The 12,424-nt window shown below is 46.5% G+C and overlaps 2 non-coding genes across 2 annotated transcripts; one reads left to right on the top strand and one right to left on the bottom strand.

The window, feature by feature from the left end:
* Positions 1-11,527: 11,527 nt before the first annotated feature.
* Positions 11,528-11,600, top strand: BX661DRAFT_t71. Its single transcript has one exon. It is a non-coding gene; the product is annotated as a tRNA-Thr (tRNA).
* A 49-nt stretch (positions 11,601-11,649) lies between these two features.
* Positions 11,650-11,721, bottom strand: BX661DRAFT_t69. The gene has a single exon. It is a non-coding gene; the product is annotated as a tRNA-Pro (tRNA).
* Between the last annotated feature and the right edge of the window lie 703 nt (positions 11,722-12,424).

Below are 12,424 nucleotides of genomic sequence, written 5' to 3'. Positions count from 1 at the left end.
ACCAGAGCAATATGTTCTCTTTTCTTTATCTTACACAGTGCATAGCACTTGTTATTTAAATAAACTTCATAGCATTATACTTTATCTACACGTTCATAGAACGTTCCCTATATTCCAACATAAATGAACCAATTTTCCAAACTGACAAAAGAAGTTCTAACGTACCTATATTAAATAGGCCTTTGTGTTTCACAGTAACATACAAATTGTGACATCAGAAATGGGGGCTGCGTCACGTTACAGCGCAGACGCGTGAAATATGTTTATGATATTTCATGCGCACAGCGAATTCCAAATAGTGAGCTCTTTTTGTAGTATCTTTAAAGTAATATTTATTATAACTAGCTTTATTTGCATTACACAAATGATTGTTGTCAGAATACATTGCAAAAGTGTCAGCATCGTCCACCTCTTTGTCGTCTCTGTTTTTAATCATAATGTTTGCATGCTTGTAGCTGCTCACATTGCTTAAAGTTTTTTTTTCAAAAATCCAACGCCTTTGTATTATGAGACAGATATCCTATCGTGTTTTGATTTGTTTTTAGAGTATTCCAAAACGAAGTGGACATTGTCGTGCTCTATAAAAATGTGGGTCTAAATCGATATATTCAAGTCTTAAAAATTACTTACTTAACTGAAAAAGGGGGCAGCGCTGTGTGGGCAGCGCTGTAAACATCATGGTATTCCTTGATGTCAGCCAGCAATAACAGAAATGTGTATAGTGGCCATGATGGCGATCTTGATTCTTGAAAAGGGAAGATAGTGGCTTGAAATGTGTGTTGGGCACCACATCACTCCCTACGAGACTGGTCGCTAATCTTGTCCCAGTACTCCTGAATCAGATCCAGTGAGTCAAAGTTGCTTGTCGGCTCCCAGGTGCTGTCGCCATCAAGCCAGTCAACTAAGTAGCGGATACCACCACGTGTGTTCTTGTGCCTGGTGATGGCTAACACCTCGGCGTGAGTCTCATCAAAGTCGGGTGCTGATGCAAGAGGAATAAGCTGTGACGTCGTATAATTGCGCGGCAGTGGTTCACGTGTCATATCCTCCAATTTGTAGGTGCCAGGTGCTATTATAGCGACAATGCAGTAAGGACCAGTATGCTTGGCCTCAAGTTTGTGCATGCGCTCGCCGCGGATAAGGACTGCTGCTCCAACCTCAAACTCCATTATCTTGTGCCTGTTCTTGAATCGTGCAGTTTGCTTGTCATTGGTAACAGCTGTGCGCTGTGCCACTGTTGTAAAGAGAGTGCCTCGCATGCTGAGTGCACGTTCACGTAGCTGCTCGATCTGTTCAGTGGTTGCCTCCACATCCAGCAGCTCTTCATCAGTGTGGTCGGCAAGCATGTTTGGCTCACGCCCAAACATGGCAAAGAAAGGCGTAAAACCATGACGTGCAGAAATCTTGGTGTTCATTGCATATTGTGCGAAAGGAACACAGCGGTCCCATGTCGCCTTGCGTCCTGCCACTAGCTTGCTGATAACCTGGCTGGCCGTCTGCACTGTACGCTCAGCAGCACCATTGGCACGTGGATGGTATGCTGTAATCAGACGATGGTCGATGCCAGATGCTTGTGTAAGGTGCTTGGCAATTCGGTTAACAAACTCGCCACCATTGTCTGACTGAATGATCTTGGGGAAGCCAAAATTGCCGAAAATGCGCGTCCAGAGTGCTGCAATGGTCTTAGCTTGCTTGTCTGGGATAGCCTCTAAATACACAAATCGTGTGTGAATGTCAATCAACACATGTAGGTAATTGTTGCCATTGCTGGATGTCGGGAATGGTCCTGCCAGGTCGACAGCAACATGTTGGAATGGTGTATCCGACGAAATGGTCTGCAGTTGATGGTGCACAACTGGTGTGTTGTTGTGCCGCTGACAGACAACACAAGTGGCAATGTAGTTGGCAATATCCCTGCGCATACCTGGCCAAGTATGACCAGCAGCATGTAATGCGCCTGCGACAGCTTTAATGCCAAAGTGCCCCTGCAGGTGTTGCTTCTTGACCAGGTTGATGCGCTGGGTGGGGTCATCGATTAATACTTGCAAGGCATGCGCGGCTGCAACCGGCATGTCTTCACCCCCCACAAGTGCATTGTACACACGAGAGAGATGGTCAGGGAGGATGTTGTCAACTCCTGGGCGATGCACAACTGCAAAATCGTAGGATGAAAGCTCCTCAAACCAGCCGATCAACATGGCATTCAGATGATCCTGGGAGTGCATGTAGGTCAGCGCCTTGTGGTCTGTAAAAAGCGTGAAGTGCCGACCGTAAAGGTATTGATGGAAGCTGCGTAGTGCATAGACAATTCCCAGCAGCTCGCGCTTGGTAGCCGAATAATTACGCTCAGCGCGGTTGAGCGAACGTGAGACACATGAGAGATAATGATGAACACCATTTGCATCCACCTGGTAGAGCACTGCACCAATGCCAGTGTTGGACGCATCTGTTGCCACTTGGAAAGGCAGATCATCATTAGGGAATGACAGTGAAAGCGCATGTGCAATGGCCTGTTGCAGATCACCTAGTGCTTCTGTGTGCCTATCCGTCCAGGCTGCAGTGAGGTTGTCTGCATTGCGAAGTGCATCGAGTGGTGCTGTGACCATGGACATAATTGGTATATGCTCGCGCAGATAGTTTGCAACACCCAGGATATGCTGAAGCTCCTTAATCGTGTGTGGGATGGTCCATGATTCCACCTGCACTAGGCGCTCTGGATCCATTTGTTTGCCGCTTGGTGTGATCATGAAACCCAACAGCCGAATACGTGCTGACATAAAATGACACTTGCCAGGATTCACAACAAGGCAGTTTGCCGTGAGAATTTGCAGCACCTGCACAACATGCTTTCTGTGCTCCTCAACTGACCGTGAGTAGATGACAATGTCGTCGATGTAGCAGAGCGCGAATGGCATGCGCCCAAAGAGTTGCTGCATCACACGTTGGAAAACTGATGGCAGTGTCTTCAGACCAAATGGTGCCCGGCGGAACACATACTGTGTGTTATTCCATGTAAACGCCGTTTTGTACTGGTCCTCTGGCGCTATGGGAAACCGGTGGAATGCTGACTTGAGGTCGATTGTCGAAAAGACGGTTGTGTGGTGCCCAACACACATTTCAAGCCACTATCTTCCCTTTTCAAGAATCAAGATCGCCATCATGGCCACTATACACATTTCTGTTATTGCTGGCTGACATCAAGGAATACCATGATGTTTACAGCGCTGCCCACACAGCGCTGCCCCCTTTTTCAGTTAAGTAAGTAATTTTTAAGACTTGAATATATCGATTTAGACCCACATTTTTATAGAGCACGACATATTTTTTTTTGTGAGGTGTAAAAACCAATTTTATTTTATTTCAAAACTTGCAAGTTTATATTTCGGCAGACGTGCCACTCATCATCTATAAAGAAAACAACAACAGAAACTATGGCACTTAGACGCCGCTCTCCAGGACTCCCCTACAACCTGGGCCTGGAAGACAACTTTACTGCATTTACCGTCTTTGAGGATCCGATACTTCAAGGGAATTATGATGCGTACAACGACGAAGATATTTACCGCGTAATGGACAACTTCCTTCAGGTATGGTGGAGACGTGTTCAGCGAACCAGGCTGGTCGAGAGCCTGATGCAAACCAACCCAGACGAGATTGCAGACCTAATGGACTGTTTTACGACGACGATTAGGTCGCGCGAGAAGGTTGAGGAGCAAGTGGAAATTTACCTTAACTACAAGAAAGTACACCCATTGTTCCTCCCTAGTGAACCAAGCCATAGCAGCCTCTCCACTGAGTCAGCACTCCCTCGAAGCCAACCTAAGATTGTGTTCCCCACATTTGGTGTGAATGACAAGTCGATGATGGAGCTTGCCGATTTCCTTGTGCATTTCGAAAATGCGCTCAATGCCATTAAGATGGGCCCTGGAGAATGGGGTGGGCACTTTATGGTTAATGTCGGCGGTGAACTGCTTGAATTCTTCACCGACCACTGTAGCAAGATCGATGACTGGGACATAGCCCGTGGTAAGATAGAAGCACACTACCTGGGTATTCAGTATCGCGCCAGGCAGGCACGCCAGCTCAGCGAACTGACGATTGATGAGGGTGAAACGCCCCTCCAGTGCATGAAGCGCCAGCTGGTACTACACCGCCGCTTCATGGCAAAGGGTTCCGAGGTTGAATTTATGTTTTGGACGATGCTGGGGAAACTGCCCGCCGAGGTTCAGGACTATGTCGAACTTCACCTGCCAGAGGTGGAGTACACACCAAGAGACCTTCTGTCTTTCCTTGAGTCTGCACGAGTGGCACACATGCCCTACACCAAGACTGCTAACCGAGCTAGTGGTGCAGTAGGCCGGGCCAGTAATGGCAATAATGCCAGCAAGAGCAAGGAGGCAACCAACAAATGGTGTGAATTCCATCGCTCACATACACACAATTCCACTGATTGCAATGCTCAGAAGCAGCAAGTAGCGACAGTGTCGACAACCAAGCCCACAACGGGTGGAGCCATGACTAACGGCTCAACAAGTGTGACCTGCTTCAAGTGTCACCAGGTCGGACATTTTGCATCCAGATGCCCGACGAAAGTGCAGTCAGCCAATGTCAGGTTGACGCATGTAACCGGGGCTAATCAGCCACCGGTGGACGCCGATCCACCTCTAGCACCGTTGTACATCGACGGGCAGGTCGCGATGGCGTTGATTGACAGTGGGGCTGACACAGTGCTCCTCTGCCAAGAGTTTGTAGCACACCATGGGATCGCAACCCTACCAGCCATGCTACAGGTCACCGGTTTTGGCGAGAAGCCATCCCTGGTCGACAGGATGACGGTGCCACTGCGCCTGCAGTGTGGCCAAATGGATGAGATGGTTTCATGCTTTGTTGCCCCTTCAAGCGCGAAATACCAGATCACCATTGGACGCCCGCTGTTTGCACGGATTGGTATACAGTTGGCCAATGTGCCTTTCAAGCTCGTTGACGCCTTTGCACCAACAGTGATTATGGAGACGCCAATACCATCACTCATACACGATGAGTGCGACACCACTTTTGACGGTCCACGTGCAAAATTAATGACTGTAATTGAGCCGCTGCTTGCTGCAAATCAAGCTACTCCGGCAGACGCAGCCTGTCCAGTTCCAGAGGCACTTGTGCGCCTGCCCACACAGCCGGGGAAGACTGTATTCAAACGACAGTACCCTTTGGCCAATGCAGCGCGCCCTGTTGTTGACGCACAGATCACTGAGTGGCTCGAGACGGGCACTATTGAGACTGCGCCAATGCTGTCGGTGTTCAACACACCGATGTTCCCAATTCCGAAGAAAGATGCCAGCGGTAATAAAACACTCCATCGAATTTGCCATGATTTTAGGCAGCTGAATGCTATATTGGAGCCAGATCTTTATCCCATCCCGCTGATCAGCGACATCTTTGCCGCGCTTGCAGGTGCAACCGTCTTTTCGACAATCGACCTCAAGTCAGCATTCCACCGGTTTCCCATAGCGCCAGAGGACCAGTACAAAACGGCGTTTACATGGAATAACACACAGTATGTGTTCCGCCGGGCACCATTTGGTCTGAAGACACTGCCATCAGTTTTCCAACGTGTGATGCAGCAACTCTTTGGGCGCATGCCATTCGCGCTCTGCTACATCGACGACATTGTCATCTACTCACGGTCAGTTGAGGAGCACAGAAAGCATGTTGTGCAGGTGCTGCAAATTCTCACGGCAAACTGCCTTGTTGTGAATCCTGGCAAGTGTCATTTTATGTCAGCACGTATTCGGCTGTTGGGTTTCATGATCACACCAAGCGGCAAACAAATGGATCCAGAGCGCCTAGTGCAGGTGGAATCATGGACCATCCCACACACGATTAAGGAGCTTCAGCATATCCTGGGTGTTGCAAACTATCTGCGCGAGCATATACCAATTATGTCCATGGTCACAGCACCACTCGATGCACTTCGCAATGCAGACAACCTCACTGCAGCCTGGACGGATAGGCACACAGAAGCACTAGGTGATCTGCAACAGGCCATTGCACATGCGCTTTCACTGTCATTCCCTAATGATGATCTGCCTTTCCAAGTGGCAACAGATGCGTCCAACACTGGCATTGGTGCAGTGCTCTACCAGGTGGATGCAAATGGTGTTCATCATTATCTCTCATGTGTCTCACGTTCGCTCAACCGCGCTGAGCGTAATTATTCGGCTACCAAGCGCGAGCTGCTGGGAATTGTCTATGCACTACGCAGCTTCCATCAATACCTTTACGGTCGGCACTTCACGCTTTTTACAGACCACAAGGCGCTGACCTACATGCACTCCCAGGATCATCTGAATGCCATGTTGATCGGCTGGTTTGAGGAGCTTTCATCCTACGATTTTGCAGTTGTGCATCGCCCAGGAGTTGACAACATCCTCCCTGACCATCTCTCTCGTGTGTACAATGCACTTGTGGGGGGTGAAGACATGCCGGTTGCAGCCGCGCATGCCTTGCAAGTATTAATCGATGACCCCACCCAGCGCATCAACCTGGTCAAGAAGCAACACCTGCAGGGGCACTTTGGCATTAAAGCTGTCGCAGGCGCATTACATGCTGCTGGTCATACTTGGCCAGGTATGCGCAGGGATATTGCCAACTACATTGCCACTTGTGTTGTCTGTCAGCGGCACAACAACACACCAGTTGTGCACCATCAACTGCAGACCATTTCGTCGGATACACCATTCCAACATGTTGCTGTCGACCTGGCAGGACCATTCCCGACATCCAGCAATGGCAACAATTACCTACATGTGTTGATTGACATTCACACACGATTTGTGTATTTAGAGGCTATCCCAGACAAGCAAGCTAAGACCATTGCAGCACTCTGGACGCGCATTTTCGGCAATTTTGGCTTCCCCAAGATCATTCAGTCAGACAATGGTGGCGAGTTTGTTAACCGAATTGCCAAGCACCTTACACAAGCATCTGGCATCGACCATCGTCTGATTACAGCATACCATCCACGTGCCAATGGTGCTGCTGAGCGTACAGTGCAGACGGCCAGCCAGGTTATCAGCAAGCTAGTGGCAGGACGCAAGGCGACATGGGACCGCTGTGTTCCTTTCGCACAATATGCAATGAACACCAAGATTTCTGCACGTCATGGTTTTACGCCTTTCTTTGCCATGTTTGGGCGTGAGCCAAACATGCTTGCCGACCACACTGATGAAGAGCTGCTGGATATGGAGGCAACCACTGAACAGATCGAGCAGCTACGTGAACGTGCACTCAGCATGCGAGGCACTCTCTTTACAACAGTGGCACAGCGCACAGCTGTTACCAATGACAAGCAAACTGCACGATTCAAGAACAGGCACAAGATAATGGAGTTTGAGGTTGGAGCAGCAGTCCTTATCCGCGGCGAGCGCATGCACAAACTTGAGGCCAAGCATACTGGTCCTTACTGCATTGTCGCTATAATAGCACCTGGCACCTACAAATTGGAGGATATGACACGTGAACCACTGCCGCGCAATTATACGACGTCACAGCTTATTCCTCTTGCATCAGCACCCGACTTTGATGAGACTCACGCCGAGGTGTTAGCCATCACCAGGCACAAGAACACACGTGGTGGTATCCGCTACTTAGTTGACTGGCTTGATGGCGACAGCACCTGGGAGCCGACAAGCAACTTTGACTCACTGGATCTGATTCAGGAGTACTGGGACAAGATTAGCGACCAGTCTCGTAGGGAGTGATGTGGTGCCCAACACACATTTCAAGCCACTATCTTCCCTTTTCAAGAATCAAGATCGCCATCATGGCCACTATACACATTTCTGTTATTGCTGGCTGACATCAAGGAATACCATGATGTTTACAGCGCTGCCCACACAGCGCTGCCCCCTTTTTCAGTTAAGTAAGTAATTTTTAAGACTTGAATATATCGATTTAGACCCACATTTTTATAGAGCACGACAGGTTGCACCTGCAAGCGCGGCAAAGATGTCGCTGATCAGCGGGATGGGATAAAGATCTGGCTCCAATATAGCATTCAGCTGCCTAAAATCATGGCAAATTCGATGGAGTGTTTTATTACCGCTGGCATCTTTCTTCGGAATTGGGAACATCGGTGTGTTGAACACCGACAGCATTGGCGCAGTCTCAATAGTGCCCGTCTCGAGCCACTCAGTGATCTGTGCGTCAACAACAGGGCGCGCTGCATTGGCCAAAGGGTACTGTCGTTTGAATACAGTCTTCCCCGGCTGTGTGGGCAGGCGCACAAGTGCCTCTGGAACTGGACAGGCTGCGTCTGCCGGAGTAGCTTGATTTGCAGCAAGCAGCGGCTCAATTACAGTCATTAATTTTGCACGTGGACCGTCAAAAGTGGTGTCGCACTCATCGTGTATGAGTGATGGTATTGGCGTCTCCATAATCACTGTTGGTGCAAAGGCGTCAACGAGCTTGAAAGGCACATTGGCCAACTGTATACCAATCCGTGCAAACAGCGGGCGTCCAATGGTGATCTGGTATTTCGCGCTTGAAGGGGCAACAAAGCATGAAACCATCTCATCCATTTGGCCACACTGCAGGCGCAGTGGCACCGTCATCCTGTCGACCAGGGATGGCTTCTCGCCAAAACCGGTGACCTGTAGCATGGCTGGTAGGGTTGCGATCCCATGGTGTGCTACAAACTCTTGGCAGAGGAGCACTGTGTCAGCCCCACTGTCAATCAACGCCATCGCGACCTGCCCGTCGATGTACAACGGTGCTAGAGGTGGATCGGCGTCCACCGGTGGCTGATTAGCCCCGGTTACATGCGTCAACCTGACATTGGCTGACTGCACTTTCGTCGGGCATCTGGATGCAAAATGTCCGACCTGGTGACACTTGAAGCAGGTCACACTTGTTGAGCCGTTAGTCATGGCTCCACCCGTCGTGGGCTTGGTTGTCGACACTGTCGCTACTTGCTGCTTCTGAGCATTGCAATCAGTGTAATTGTGTGTATGTGAGCGATGGAATTCACACCATTTGTTGGTTGCCTCCTTGCTCTTGCTGGCATTATTGCCATTACTGGCCCGGCCTACTGCACCACTAGCTCGGTTAGCAGTCTTGGTGTAGGGCATGTGTGCCACTCGTGCAGACTCAAGGAAAGACAGAAGGTCTCTTGGTGTGTACTCCACCTCTGGCAGGTGAAGTTCGACATAGTCCTGAACCTCGGCGGGCAGTTTCCCCAGCATCGTCCAAAACATAAATTCAACCTCGGAACCCTTTGCCATGAAGCGGCGGTGTAGTACCAGCTGGCGCTTCATGCACTGGAGGGGCGTTTCACCCTCATCAATCGTCAGTTCGCTGAGCTGGCGTGCCTGCCTGGCGCGATACTGAATACCCAGGTAGTGTGCTTCTATCTTACCACGGGCTATGTCCCAGTCATCGATCTTGCTACAGTGGTCGGTGAAGAATTCAAGCAGTTCACCGCCGACATTAACCATAAAGTGCCCACCCCATTCTCCAGGGCCCATCTTAATGGCATTGAGCGCATTTTCGAAATGCACAAGGAAATCGGCAAGCTCCATCATCGACTTGTCATTCACACCAAATGTGGGGAACACAATCTTAGGTTGGCTTCGAGGGAGTGCTGACTCAGTGGAGAGGCTGCTATGGCTTGGTTCACTAGGGAGGAACAATGGGTGTACTTTCTTGTAGTTAAGGTAAATTTCCACTTGCTCCTCAACCTTCTCGCGCGACCTAATCGTCGTCGTAAAACAGTCCATTAGGTCTGCAATCTCGTCTGGGTTGGTTTGCATCAGGCTCTCGACCAGCCTGGTTCGCTGAACACGTCTCCACCATACCTGAAGGAAGTTGTCCATTACGCGGTAAATATCTTCGTCGTTGTACGCATCATAATTCCCTTGAAGTATCGGATCCTCAAAGACGGTAAATGCAGTAAAGTTGTCTTCCAGGCCCAGGTTGTAGGGGAGTCCTGGAGAGCGGCGTCTAAGTGCCATAGTTTCTGTTGTTGTTTTCTTTATAGATGATGAGTGGCACGTCTGCCGAAATATAAACTTGCAAGTTTTGAAATAAAATAAAATAAAATTGGTTTTTACACCTCACAAAAAAAAATATGTCGTGCTCTATAAAAATGTGGGTCTAAATCGATATATTCAAGTCTTAAAAATTACTTACTTAACTGAAAAAGGGGGCAGCGCTGTGTGGGCAGCGCTGTAAACATCATGGTATTCCTTGATGTCAGCCAGCAATAACAGAAATGTGTATAGTGGCCATGATGGCGATCTTGATTCTTGAAAAGGGAAGATAGTGGCTTGAAATGTGTGTTGGGCACCACAGACATTAACATTATTTGCAGGAACTGGAATTCCTGTGTATTTGCACGAACAGACCATAGTTTAAAAATGATAAAAAAAGTGTAGAAGTTAGTATATTTATAAAGTATTAACTGAGAAAAAAGGAATAGAATAATGAGGTGCCAAAATAATAAATGTCTAACTGCCACTCATTTAAAATTTTGCATATTTGAAATTCAATGGCTAAGTGAGCCTCTTTTATCCATAACAAGTTACCACATTTTTACATTTTTATACAAATAATAAATGAGTATTGGCAAATATATTAAAAAACCTTGCAAACTGTGGCACTGTAGAAAGATTGTGGGAATATTTGCCAACTAATTGAATGACTAGTCAGCTTTTTAAATAAAATAATTTGGTTTTCTGACAACCCAAGTTGGCTCACTGTTGGAATATAGGAACGTTCTATGAACGTGTAGATAAACTATAATGATATAAAGTATATTTAATAAATAAGTGCTATGCACTGTGAAAGGTAAAGAGTAGAAAGCATATTGCTTTGGTCACTGTGTGACTTATTGTTTGTGTTGCTAAACAGCCAAGACTGGTTAATCAGTTGATCGCCATCAACCAATACTCACAAACTGGCATCAAATAAACGAGTGCCAGAATGATATAAACCAGACACAGTAGGTATTTTAATAAATGAGTTTAACATGTTTAGTACAAACTAGTCATGACGACCATGTAAGCTCAGCTGAGTCGAGAGCTTGCGAGCCAAGTTGATGCTGAGCAAGCAGGCATTAATACAGTAGTGGCCAGGATTCTATGGCTGCCTATAAAATGGCAGCAGGAAGAACTCAATGGAAGGTTTCCTCAGCTTTTGTTTCAATAAAGACTTATTAGACTCATTATTTTTGGCGATTACTACAATCCTTGCCATCACAATGTGTCAGCCTAAGAATGCAATGTGTTTAAGCAGACATATGTATTAATGTAAAGCAGCTGGTGGCTACAACTATGCAACATACAAATTTAAAAATTAGTGCTATTTATAAATAGCGCTGCGCCATAAAACAATGGTTATAAAGTGGATATTACAAATAACTATTTGTGAAGCAGCATATGCATTAGCACAAAATTTAAAGCTTATATATTTGTATATAATTTAATCTATGGAGTTGTGGCTTAGCAATAAGCACTTGGCTTGAAAACAAGCCTTCTTGGCTCAGATGGCAGAGCGTCTGCCTAGTAAGCAGAAGGTCACCAGTTCGATTCTGGTAGAAGGCATAACTTTTGCCAAAATTTTAGTTGTTGCAGTAAAATATTTTGCAAAAATGGGCTCAGCCGGGACTTGAACCCGGGACCTCTCGCACCCTAAGCGAGAATCATACCGCTAGACCACTGAACCCTCTTGTCTCAATATATGCTTTTTAACAAGCTAATAAGTGACTTGCTAACCTTTTCTTGATAGCTAAATAAATAAAGTGTATATATTAATAGTTTATTATTATAAAAGTAATGCTTTAATTATTAAATTTCTACAGCTGTGGATGCAAAACTCCTCACTTTTATATTTTTACTTAATAATAACACACTTATTAGTAAAATACATGTTGAACTAAGTATTGGGCTAGCTTTTACTCTTATAACATCATTACATAGTCTGTATTTTAAATATACTCAATTACCACAGGCTTTTGTTACTGCCCGCACATTATATCATAGTTTGTCTCAATTATCTTTCTGCCTTGTATGTATTTTTGAGAGTATAATAACTGTTATTATATTTCTTGTTTTTTACTGCACCTACCCCGTTCAATTTGGTGCAAATGTTTTTCTTACGTTCCATTATTTGCATCAGATTGTGAGATATATGCAAGCGCCCAACAATCAATATCATACAGTCATGCTATTATTTATATTTGTTATATTTTGAGCATGCAAAAAAATGTATTTAAATTTGGCGTGCGAGCTACATTAAATGTGAAATTTTGGATTCCTGGATCAAATAACAAAAGCAAAATATATTTTCAACTAAACCATTAAAGCACATATACTACAACGCGTCACAAAAAATTGTAATTATAATTGTTATGCAGCCCGAGGATATG

The sequence above is a fragment of the Kickxella alabastrina genome, assembly GCF_025024165.1.
Source record: "Kickxella alabastrina strain RSA 675 chromosome Unknown BX661scaffold_13, whole genome shotgun sequence".
Taxonomy (NCBI): Eukaryota; Fungi; Kickxellomycota; class Kickxellomycetes; order Kickxellales; family Kickxellaceae; genus Kickxella; species Kickxella alabastrina.
This window is presented reverse-complemented; position numbering and strand designations above follow the sequence as displayed.